The sequence below is a fragment of the Suncus etruscus genome, chromosome X (genome assembly GCF_024139225.1).
Source record: "Suncus etruscus isolate mSunEtr1 chromosome X, mSunEtr1.pri.cur, whole genome shotgun sequence".
Lineage (NCBI taxonomy): Eukaryota > Metazoa > Chordata > Mammalia > Eulipotyphla > Soricidae > Suncus > Suncus etruscus.
Genome location: NC_064868.1, coordinates 128,877,770 through 128,890,362, shown reverse-complemented (window position 1 = coordinate 128,890,362; position 12,593 = coordinate 128,877,770).

Sequence of the window (12,593 nt, the reverse complement as noted above, 5' to 3'; positions counted from 1 at the left end):
GAAAGAAAGAAAGAAAGAAAGAAAGAAAGAAAGAAAGAAAGAAAGAAAGAAAGAAAGAAAGAAAGAAAGAAAGAAAGAAAGAAAGAAAGAAAGAAAGAAAGAAAGAAAGAAAGAAAGAAAAAGAAAAGCAAAGGGCCAGAGCAGTGGCACAATGGTAAGGCGTTAGCCTTGCACGTGGCTAACCTAGGATGAACCACAGTTCGATCCCCCGGTGTCCCATATGGTCTCCCAGGCCAGGAGTGATTTCTGAGTGCATAGCTGGGAGTAAACCCTGAGCATCACCAGGTGTGGCCCCAAAACAAAAAAATAAGGAAAAGAAAGCAGAAAGAACGAAAGAAGAAAGACATTTTAGGGCTGTCAGAAGGAACAATAAGAGAAAACACAGACTGCTTCTGCTTAATGCTGGTTATTTGGCCTGTAAGCCATGGATACTCACTATAATAAAATAGCATTTTTTCCTCCCCTGACCATTTGCACGTGAACACATACAGACATACACTTGATTTTTGTTTAGTCTTTTTGGGCTGGCAATGCTCACGAATGACTCCTAGGTCTGTATTCAGGATTCACTTCTGCCAATGCTTGGGAGACTTTATAGGATGCTGGAGACTGAGGTCAAGTCAGGAATTTGCAAGGCTAGCTCCTATCCACTACAATAACACTCCGGCTTCACACACACACACACACACACACACACACACACACACACACACACACACACACACACACACACACACACCACACTCTTGAGTTGAAACTTAAGGAGTTAAATGTTTGCAACTGAGCCAGGAGGAAAACTGAAAGTCCTATTTCTTTTTCATTGCTAAATCTAAGCTCTGCCTCTTGTCCTCGGCCTAGGTGTGCTGGGCTGGGCCTTTGACCAATATTTTTCTCACCATCTGTTTTTAAGATCCAACTTGACCCACTTCCATTACAGAACATAAATTAGAAAGCTCACGTCGTGCTATTGGAGCCCAGTGGATCATGTTATTCATTTCTTAATCAAATCCTCTGTCTTTAGATGCTGGAAATGAGAATTAGTTGGAGTTTAATATCTCCAGGGATGTTTTCTTTCCAGGCAAGCCTGGTCTGTCTTCTTTAGAAAACAAGATGAAATTCAATCTTCTGTTGATGTGATGAGAAAGGAAAAGAGGCCACCAGGGCTAAGATCTGCCCAGAGGATGCAGATGGCCTGAGAAAAGTGTTTCCCAAAGTGGCATATGGAGGGGGGTGAGACGGGTGTTAGAAACCTCAGGTGGAATAGGAGGTGCTTTCTGTTTACTTGCTTTAAAAAAGTAGATTTAAAAATGTTTTATTTAAATCCCATAATTAGAAGGTTGTTCTTGCTAATTTTCTTCATAATGTTGTTCATATTTGAGTTATAGTTATATAATGTACAGCAACCTTCATCAATGCCAACTGTTTTCCACTCACCACCCTAACTGATGCCCTCTTCCCTCACACCTGATCTGGGGCAGGCATTTTAATTCATCTTCCTTCCTTCCTTCCTTCCTTCCTTCCTTCCTTCCTTCCTTCCTTCCTTCCTTCCTTCCTTCCTTCCTTCCTTCCTTCCTTTCTTCTTTCTTTCTTTCTTCTTTCTTCTTTATCTTTTTCTTTCTTTCTCTTTCTTTCTTTCTTTCTTTCTTTCTTTCTTTCTTTCTTTCTTTCTTTCTTTCTTTCTTTCTTTCTTTCTTTTTCTTTATTTCTTTCTCTCTCTCTTCCTTCCTTCCTTCCTTCCTTCCTTCCTTCCTTCCTTCCTTCCTTCCTTCCTTCCTTCCTTCCTTCCTTCCTTCCTCCCTTCCTGTCTCCTTCCCTCTTCCTGTCTCCTTCCTTCCCTCTCTCTCCTTCCTTCCTTCCTTCTTCCTTCCTTTCATCTTTCTCCCTTTTATTTTAATTTAATTTTTATTTTGATCATAGTGGCTTACATATTGTTGACAATCATATTTTAGGTACATATTTACATAAAATCAGGGGGGATTTCCATCACCAATTTGTCCTCCCTACACCTCCGTTTTTGTCCTACCTCCCATATGCTCTTCTCTCACCCCTAGGGCTGCCAGAATATGTTGTTCCCTCTGTATCTAGCCTAATACTTAGTAGTCTTGCACCTGTTTGGTCCTGGTGCCTCCCTTATTTCCCCCTCTAACTGGGGGGCAGGACTAGCTAGTTCAAGTTACGTGGTTTTGTTTGAAGAAGGGAATAGTAGTAAACTGGAGTAAAGGTTTAATACGCAGAAAATAAGCGGAATTCTTCTAGAGGGTCTCATCCTCAGTTAGAGAGACAAAGGAGAAAAAGGTGAAACACTCCACCAGTACAAAAAGAAGTGTCAAATATCCAGTGAGGACTCCAACAATAACGCTAAGCACCACAAAAAAAAAACAAAAAAACAAAAAAAAAAATGCCACGGTCTTGAGATAAGAAACATGGCACAGCATAAAATGAAAGAAAAGAAAAGAAAGGAAAAGAAAAGAAAAAAGTGTAAATGGGGGCACCACTTCAATAACCACACCAAAACAAAGAAATCAACCAAAATAGGTAAATATAATAATAATGATAATAAATGAAGATAAAAAATAATATATATAAAAAGATAAATAATATTTTGTGTTTTGTTTCTTTCCCTCCTGCCCTGGCATAGTAAATATTGGGGTCATTCCAAAAGGAATTCACTTGGCCTAAGAGATATGGGGTTTCTCCGCCCTTGGAGTATATTGTCATGGGATCAACTATAGATTCTGTTCAGGATCCTTTACTCTCCCGGTGGTGTTTTTGTGTTGTTTGGAAGACTTCTGTTCCATCCTAGGTGATACAATCAGACCTCTGTATCTATTGATCTCAGTATCTGCACAGTTCCAGGGATGGGACTTATGATGAAGTCAGTCTTTGTGATTCTAGAAGCTTCGTTCCCTCAGTGTCATTTTAATCCATCTCCTGTGGTTGGTGGTCTTGGTCTTGGCACTAAACCTGGGATGGCACCTAGGATAACGCCTTACCTTGTGTTTCCAGAAGCCCCATTCCGTTACAGTTGTCTCTGCCGGACCTTTGGAACTGGGGATCATGGTTGTTGTGCAGGTTGTAGTTCAAACCCTAGACTAGGGCTTTTATATTGGTCCCAAGATATATATAATCTGGTCATGGTTCTAGCAGCCAGTCATCTGTAAATCTCGATCTTGGTTTTTGGACCTACCAACAGGTGACAAGTCTTCTGATTTTGTCTTATCGATGGCTGGTAAGGTAGGATAACCTGTTCTTAGGTCATGTTGTTCCCATTTTCCTGTTGTCAGGATATTAGATATCTATATCTATATTTATATCTAATATCTAATAGATATTAGAGCTGGCACTCATTGGTGTTCCAGCAGTATTAAGGTTGTCCCGGATGGGGTTTGTTTCCTGCAGCTGTTGTGAAGAACTGTGCCGTTTCTGTGACTGGGATCCAGGGATCAAGGCTGGACAGATGGGATCTAATCTCCTGAGGTCTAAGTTGATTCCACATGACATATTTTCAAGGTAGGAGTTAACCCTGTATTGTAAACAACTATGAGTTCCTATCTCTAGTAGATAAGAGCTCTTTTTTATGTGTAAGATTTCCCCTTTTTTTAGTGTGCCTTTGCAAAGAGAAATGGTGCTATGTTATATTGTTGGTGCATTTGGGTGGACAGATAGGAAAACAGAAACAGGTCACATACCCAAAAAAGATTAAAAAAATAGGATTAAAAATGTATGTGCTCACATATGTATATGTAGAACAGACAATTAAAAAATGAATTAACGAAGTATTTAAAGGACCAAAGTGATGCAAAAGACTACCTTACATTTGGGGAAAGGCAGGTAAAGAGGAGGTGTAATACAGGTCTTATGTTTATGTTGGGAGTACATGTTTTCCCATTGTCTTTTGGGTTTTTCTTGTAGTGTGTGGGTTCCCAGGCACCTTTCCATCACACCCCCTGACCTTCTTCAGATTGGCAAAAGATTTGCGGCAGAAAGGTCTTGGAAGAGTTCTTGTATTGGGACTACTTTTGGAACTAAGTCTGGTTTCAAGTAACAGTCCACATTAGGAGAAGATAGTAGGGAGGGCCGCGCAGCATGGGTCCGCAGGGGAGTTAGCTGCCTTTTCTTGCAGGAGACAAAGTGTGGGTTTGACTGGGTGTCTCTTCATTTGGGTACTGGGTACTGGTTCATTGGGGTAGGAGGTCAATCTTGATGCCTAATAGAGTAAGGACTGAGGGTGAAGAGTTTTAATACAGTGGGGAGTCTGGATGGGAATGAGGGGTGAGGGGGTAGTTGGATTTCCAAAGGGGGGAAAGGGGAAGGTATATGGTAGGGGTAGGAAGGGAGAAAAGAGAAAATACATTAGAAAGAAAGGGAAAAGAGAAAAGAAAAAAAGTAGAGAGAAGAGTAGAAAAGAAATAATAAAAAAGAAAGTAGTGAGAAGAGAGGAGAGAATAGCAAGGGAATGTTAGTTTGCTTGAATGTGTTTGATGAGTAGAGTCTGTAGTTTAAGTCTGTATGTCACGGTTACTGCTTCGGTGGTCTGACTGGCCACGTGCTTCGATTCCTAAAAGAAGGTATAACCTTGAAATAAAGTGTATGTTAAAGAGTTTTCTTGGGACCATCTCATAGTGCCAGCTAGGTATGGTATCTCATGTGGTATCCCGAGCTGCCATCTTGGTTTGTCCACCCTTTGTATCCAAGAATGCCCGGTCCGCTCTCCGCTTGCGCTTCTTTCTCCCTTTTTTTAACATTGTGGCTTACACTGCTGTTAATGAAGTCCTTTCATAATGGATCCTGTTGTATTAAATAATTAAAAATGGAGCTGAATGGCGATGGATGGAGGTGGATTTCTTTCTGCCATCCCAGGCCACGTGGCGAACGGCGGAATCAGACTCACTCACAGGCATCAGGAAGCATCAACTTTATTCATGCCCTATTCACCACATGTGTGTGGCTTATCTTATAACCTTTCAAGCATTGCTATTCTTAGCTAGCCCTGCATCTTAACTCCTTTCAGCCATCTTCCTTTGACCTCCATCCTGGTCAAAGACCAAAAGAGGCAACAACCCAAAAGCCAGAGCGTGCAGCAGGGCAGACCAGCCCCTAATCCCCTGGCTCCAGGGTTTATCTACCTATTCCAAGACCCCTCCCAGGAATGGGCGGGGTCTTGCAGGTAAGGTCACACCTAATATTCAGTTCCCAAGACCCCTCCCAGAAATGGGCGGGTCTCAGATAGGCACACCTAACTCCAGGGTGGAGTTACAGATCCTTCTTACTCTAGTTGCACTCTCTGATTTTGTAACAAGCTTCCCACCGTAGACTGGTCCTCCTATTCCTCATCTCTATTGTCTCTGCATATCATCCACACACTCTTTTATTTTCCTTATATCCCACAGATGAGTGAGATTATTCTATGTTTATTCTTCTCCCTCTGACTCATTTCACTCAACATAATAATCTCCATGTCCATCCATGTATAAGCAAATTTCAGGGATTTATTTTTCCTAGTGGCTGCATAATATTACATTATGTATATGTACCACAGTTCCTTGGGTGTTTTTTAGCCATTCATTTAAAAGGTAGATTTGGAGGCTGGAAAGATAGTACAGGATTAAGGCATGTTCATACACAGCACGGCCTGTTTGATCGTTAACGGACCATGTGGCCCACTGACATTGAACCCTGCCAAGAATAATCCCTGAATATCATCCAGAATGAGTATTGAGTACTACCAAGTGTAGTAAATGAATGAATAAATAAATAAATAAATAAAATCTAAAGATTTCTGGCCAGTGGGTGCTAATTAATTTTCTTCTGAAAAGGACCAGTAGGCCAAATAAGTTTAGAGTAGCAGCTGTAAAATATTGATAAAGTCTTTTTCTTAGAATCTCTACTTTGGAGATATTCCTTCTGTTTTATTTCTGATTTTAACATTTAAATCAGATGACGTGACTAGACTAAAATTCAACTTCAGTTAATATTGAAAACCCAACTGAGGTGAAAATTATATTGAAGGCAAAAAGAAATAAACATTATAAGAACTAGTGTTCTCAATCTTTTTTAAGTATTTTTTGCTATTTTTCTCTCCTTTTACTCTACAAGTTACTTCAATCAGGGCCCAGATTCTCTACTCATAATCAGAGTTCCTTTGACTTCTGAAGGGATTGGAAGTTTTTTTTTTGTTTTTGTGCCATACCCCGCAATGCTCATGGGTTAATCCTGGCTCTACACTCCGGAATTGTTTTGGCAGTGCTGGGGAACCAAATGGGATGCTAGAGTTAGAACCTGAGTTGGCCACATGCAAGGTAAATGCCTTACCTGCCAAGCTATCTCTCTAGTCTCAAGAAATGGAACTTTTTGATCCCAACTACCTACTACTCTCTTTCACTTAGAAATTCCAGGATCTTATATATAAAGATCTTCTATTCGTTTTTTTCTTTCTTTTTTATATAAAAATTTTATTTAAACACCATGATTACAAACATGATCGTAGTTGGGTTTCAGTTATAAACAAAACAACCCCCTTCACCAGTGCAACATTCCCATCACCAATATTCCCCTCCTTCCCAACCCCTGCCTGTATTTGAGACAGAAATTTTACTTCTCTCAATCATTAAGATTTGTTTTACCTTTATAAATTATTCTGTTTTTTCTTTATAAATTAAACTCCTTAATTTGAGATAATCATGGATCCACAAGCAGTTGTAAGTGATACTAAAAACAAAATTCTTTATTCACCATATTTTTCGTACTATAAGACACATTTTCTCCCTCCTCTCCAAAAGTGTGTCTTTTTTGTTTGTTTGTTTTTGGGTTTGGGGCTAAACCCGGCATCGCTCAGGGGTTACTCCTGGTTCTATGCTTAGAAATCACACCTGGCAGGCTTTGGGGACCATATGGGATGCCGGGAATCAAATCCAGGTTCATACCAGGTTGGCCTCTTGCAAGGTAAATGTCCTATCACTGTGCTGTCTCTACACCCCCACCAAAAGTGTGTCTTATGGAACAAATGCTTCTTGGAACTGAAGCCTGATTGCAGGGGAGGAGAAGGTCTAAAAACCGTGTGCATCTTATGGTCAAGTGCATCTCATAGAGTGAAAAATACAGTACATTTGCTTTCAAAAACCACTTAAAGATAACACAAGGATTAAGACACTTTCCTTGCATGAGGCTAACCCTGGTTTCATCTCCAGCAGTGTATGGTCTCTGAAGAATCACTGGAAATTGTCTCTGAACACAAAGCCCATGAGGACCACTGGGTGAGGCCTTAAAATGGGGAGATCTCTTTATTGAGGTCGGATTGACATACAAAAGGTGTACATTTAATGTATATGATTTGATGAATTTGGAAATAACTGACTTGACATGTCCATAATCAATATCACAAAGTATTCATCACTTCCAAGTCTATATATGCCATTCTTTTATTGACTTTTAGTAAGAACAATTAACCTAAGCTTGATCATTTTTTCTTTCTTTTTTTCCTTGGTTTTTGGGCCACACCCGGTGATGATAGAGGTTACTCCTGGTTATACGCTCAGAAATCACTCCTGGCTTGGGGGACCATATGGGAAACCAAGGAATTGAATGGAGGTCCATCCTGGGTTAGCCACGTGCAAGGCAAACGCCCTACCGCTGAGCCATCGCTCCAGCCCCAAGCTTGATCTTATTAGCAAGAATTTTTGATTCAGTGCCATACCAGTGATGTTCAAGGTTTACTCCTGGTTCTATGCTCACAGATCATTCCTGGAAGGGCTAAGGGGACCATAGATTGGAACCAGATTGTCTTCATATAATGATAGCACCCTGCACACTGTACTATATATCTGGCCCTTCCTCTTAGCAACTTTTTTTGTTTGTTTTTTGGGGGCCACACCCAGTGACACTTAGGGGTTACTCCTGGCTCTTCAGTCAGAAATTACTCCTGGAAGGCTCGGGGTATCATATGGAATGCTGGCAACAGAACCGGGGTTCCTCCTGGGTTGGCCATGTGCAAGGCAAATGCCCTAACACTGTGCTATCTCTTCTACCACCCCCTTAGCAACTTTTAAATTAAAGAACAAACACTGTGATGTGCACTGTAGGAGGAAGGTGATATTATTAGATTTTACTTGATTGTCTCCTCCACTCTTTATTCCGCCTCTCTTCATGATGAAGTTCATATTACATTATTCTGTACAACCTCTAGAAAAGTAGGAAATGGTATGGCTGATTGACTTTTGTAGGTGTTTTATTCTAAGTGAGAAAAGATGAGACTCCTAGGCAACCACTGAAGCTCATTATTCACTTGCATTGATGATGAATTATATCTTGCTCTACACAAAGTCCCTGAAAATTGCTTCAAGCCAGAACAAAGGGAATATCAAATATAGGAAGAAATGTTATTTAAAATTGTGCCAGGTATACCCATGCATATATCTTTTAGAGTTTAAAGGAGGCCCTTTGGAGGACCATCTGTTTTTTGTTTGCTTGTTTGTTTGTTTGTTTGTTCGTTTGGGCCACATTAGCAATGGTCAGTTCTTACTCTTGCTTTATCCTCAGAGATCATCCCTAGTGGTGCTCAGGAGAGTCTATGTGGTGTCAAGAATCCAATCCACATTAGTTGCATGAAAGGAAGTGTCTCAACCCCTGCATTTCTCTGGACCCCTGAAGACTAATCCAAAGCAAAGAACAAATGTTGGGTTGAGGAACAAATGAGATAAAATTGGGTGGCACAAGGTAGCTGTAAATAAAAGGCTCCATCACAAAATGTATGCCCTCTTGGGCAGGCTCTGGAAAGAGGCAGGAAATCATGGAGATAATGAAAAACTTGAGTAGAAATTGTTCATTGCTCCATGTACAATGATCATGTCCTGGGCAAAATGCATAGCTGGTATCATATTCGATTGTTCTTTCTTCTTGGTTTGTTTCTTTACAAATACATTTATCAATCTCCAGAGAATCCCATCCAAGAAAGAACGGTTCAGGAAATATTCAACTAGATGCCAGCTATGCCAACTGAGTTCTTACAGAGGTGGATCACTTCTTGATTTGAAGAATCAAGTGAAAATCGTCTACCTATCCTTAATGGTAGGAAGTAATATCCAGTGGTCAAATGATTAAAATGAAATTCTGTGGCTTTTTGGCATGATACTAAATCAGGTATTGTGCTTGCCTTGTATATGGCCAATCTGGATTTGATCTCTGACACCCCATATTGTTCCCTGATCTCTGCTGGGAGAGATCCTTGAGTAAAGAACCAGGAATGTACCCTGAGCACCACAGAATGTGACCCCCAAACCAAAAAAGAAGATAAATTAAAAATTAGAAAATTAAATGAATCTCTATATTTACAGGTCCAGCCAACTTCAGATTGGCCCTAGATGATTAGGTTGCAGGAAGCTGCATCTTGACTTAACATGTATAGACATTTTTTCTTATAAGTAGTTCCTAAATAGGTATATTTAATTCAGGATCCTGGATATTCCAAATGGTCTACAGATGAAAATAATATAGATGGGGAGTGGGATTTAGTATAAGATTATGGAGTCAGGGCCTGAGCGACAGCACAGTGGGTAGGGCATTTGCATTGCACATGGCAGACCCAGGTTTGATTTCTGGCATGCCATATGGCTTGTCGAACTTGACAGCAGTGATTTCTAAGCACAGAGCCAGGAGTAACCCCTGAACACTACTGTGTATGGCCCAACCCCCCAAAAAGATTAGGTAGTCAACAGGTAGGATGAGCACATGGAAAGAAACAAGGTTGGAGGGTATATGGTGAGGAAAAAAAGTTGAGAAACACTACCCTAAACAATAATTTACCAAGTATTTATACAACATTGACCTTGTATTAGATATTATAAACAGTGTAGAGATGATTTAAAGTATATGTAAGGTCCATGGCTATAACTCAGGGCTTGAATACATGTTTTGTTTATATGAAGCCTTGGGCTTCATAGACATCCCGAACAAAAATAAAGTATATGGGACATATACATAGATTGCACGAAACTAACTACTACACATTTTATACTATACATTTTATAACTACTACACATATTATAATGTTCCCTCACCTGGATTTGTATATCTTCAAGGATAGAGGACTGTTGTCTATGGAGACTGAGGGTCGACTATACTGTGATGATTAAGCTGAGTCCTAGGGTCCAACACAGCACAGTGCTCTTGCTTCTTGTGCTACTGGGCTTGAGATGGTATAGGGATTAATGTGCTTGTCTTGCAAGCTGACATCATGGTTTGATCCCCAGCACTGAATATGTTTCCTGTGCCCTACCAGGAGTCATCCCTGAGCACAGAGCCAAGAGTAAGTCTCGAGCATCACCTGTGTGACCTAACTCCCCACATCCCCAAAACAACTGTGCTTCTGGCCACTAATGGTCACCTAGACTTTGTCGCCCATCGTGCAAGAACAAGTCACAGTACATGAGACTTGGGCAAGAGACAGACTGGTGTGCTACTGACGCTCTGCATTAGGATAGATCTAACTTGAAAATTTGCTTTGTATTTACTACCTGTGGGACATGAAACCTATTATTTATCACTTCCTCCTCTTGTCTAAAAGCCTTATTGTTCCCCAGGGCTGAGGTAACTTAGCATACAACTTCTTAATAAATTACAGTTGTTAATATGTTTATCATAATGAACAAGGTTTCTCTTGTTGGGTGTAACTTGAGATGCGAGTGTTGATTTGGGAGCTGTTTGCTATTGCCATACGTCACCATCAGAATTTAGTAGAAATTTACCTGGCCCTGACACATTTGAATGCAAGAGGGAAGAAATACTAACAACAATATCTCTAAGCAAGCTTGGCAAACAAAATTACATTCTTTCCTTGAGGTTGGAGTTATGGTAGAGCTGGTAGGGCACATGCCTTGTACATGGCCTACCCAGTTTTCATACTAGGAATTGTTTGTGTTCCCCTGAGCGTTCCAAGTGCCCCCCCCAAATAAAGAGAAATATAAATAACATTGTATGACTGTAACTAATCATGATAACTTTATTTGTGGGAAAAAATTCCTGTACTATGAACAAGCGTGTAAGCGTGGTGTTAAAATTAAAAATAAATAAAACTAAAAAAAAAAAGAAATAGACCTTTTCTCAATCTGATTGCACTTTTGGAGAAATGAATCCGAGGCACTAGAGAGATAGCTCCAGGGGGCAGATTGCACGTTTTGCATATGCAAGATCCCAAGTTCAATGTTTGAATACTGCTATGTGTATGGCCCTGGTTGCCTCCGCTCAAGATTGTTAGGCCTGAGCAGTACCAACTTGCCACACCTGAGCACTAAACTGTCAGCATTCAGTATTGGGTTGAGAATCTGAGGGAGTGGCCCCAGGGACCCTAAGCAGTGCTGGGGAACCTTCACACACAGAGAAAGAAAATGAATCTGAACTCTTGGTCTCTCTACCAGTAGCAACTAGCTTTACCTTCTCCTGTGGAACAGAAAGGAGCTAGAGCATTGAAGACTTTTATAAAATAGAAAGTTGGGGGAGAGCAGAGAGACAGGAAAGTGGGTAAAGTGTTTGCCTTGAACGTGGCCTACCCGAGTTCAAGCCTGCACAGAACAGGACTAAGTCCTGAGTGTGGCCTCTAAACCAAAATAAAATAGGGTAGCTAACTTACCTAGAAGTAGAATGGATGGGACAATCATTGTAAGAACCCCCCAGGGACACACACTCTACCTAGCTTTCCAAACCCACTTTCAGCACACTGACTTCCGATAGCATTGCACTTGAGGAGAAGAGGAACTCCAAAGTGCCACTTGGCCCACATCTCAAAATCAATTGCACATTGTACATGGTTTCCTTTCTTTTCTTTCTCTTATGAGAGTCTAGGCTCTAATAACATACCTGCTATGCTGTGCTTGTTCAGGATCTCAGTTCTATATAAGACTACATATTTGAAAGGTTATTTAATTAAAAAAAAAAACAAACTATGTGATCCACTGACTTCTGCCATAGGGTTAAAATAGAATTTGAATTGGAAAAAATGGGAACATGCATTAAGACAAACAGTTATAGAGTTACTTACTTGTTAGAAAAGGTGTTAGAATGCCCCCCACATGGCCTCGAGGGTCCTGCCAACATCCCTAAAGTGAACAGTATATCATGTTGGCTTTAAAAAATAAAAAGTTAGGCTTGGGGCCTCTGAGAGCTTAAGCCTCTGGTCTGTACTTGCAAAAGCTTATCATTGGCAAGGAATTCAATTTATGTGTCTGAGTTCCTGTGCAGTTTGTTTATTTACTTTTGTTACTCAAACATTGGCTCATGAAATCAAGTAGATACTTACTTTTCGATCATTTTCAATGCTGGGAACTTGAAGACTGCTTGCGGCATTAAACTTCGGCAAAAAGTGAGGAGGTGCGGTTTTTGTATCAAACAATGTTATCTGTGATGTTTCAACTATTAAATAGGGCTTTTCAACATATGGCTGGGAACATAGTGGCCTTCAAAACATGTTGCGTAAAAAAGTGACATGCCAGAGAGATAATACAGTAAGTATGGTACTAGTTTTGCATCCAATCAAAACCTGTTTAAAGCCTGAATAGCATAATGTTCTCCAAACGCTGTCATTAGTGATCCCTGAGCATAGAGAC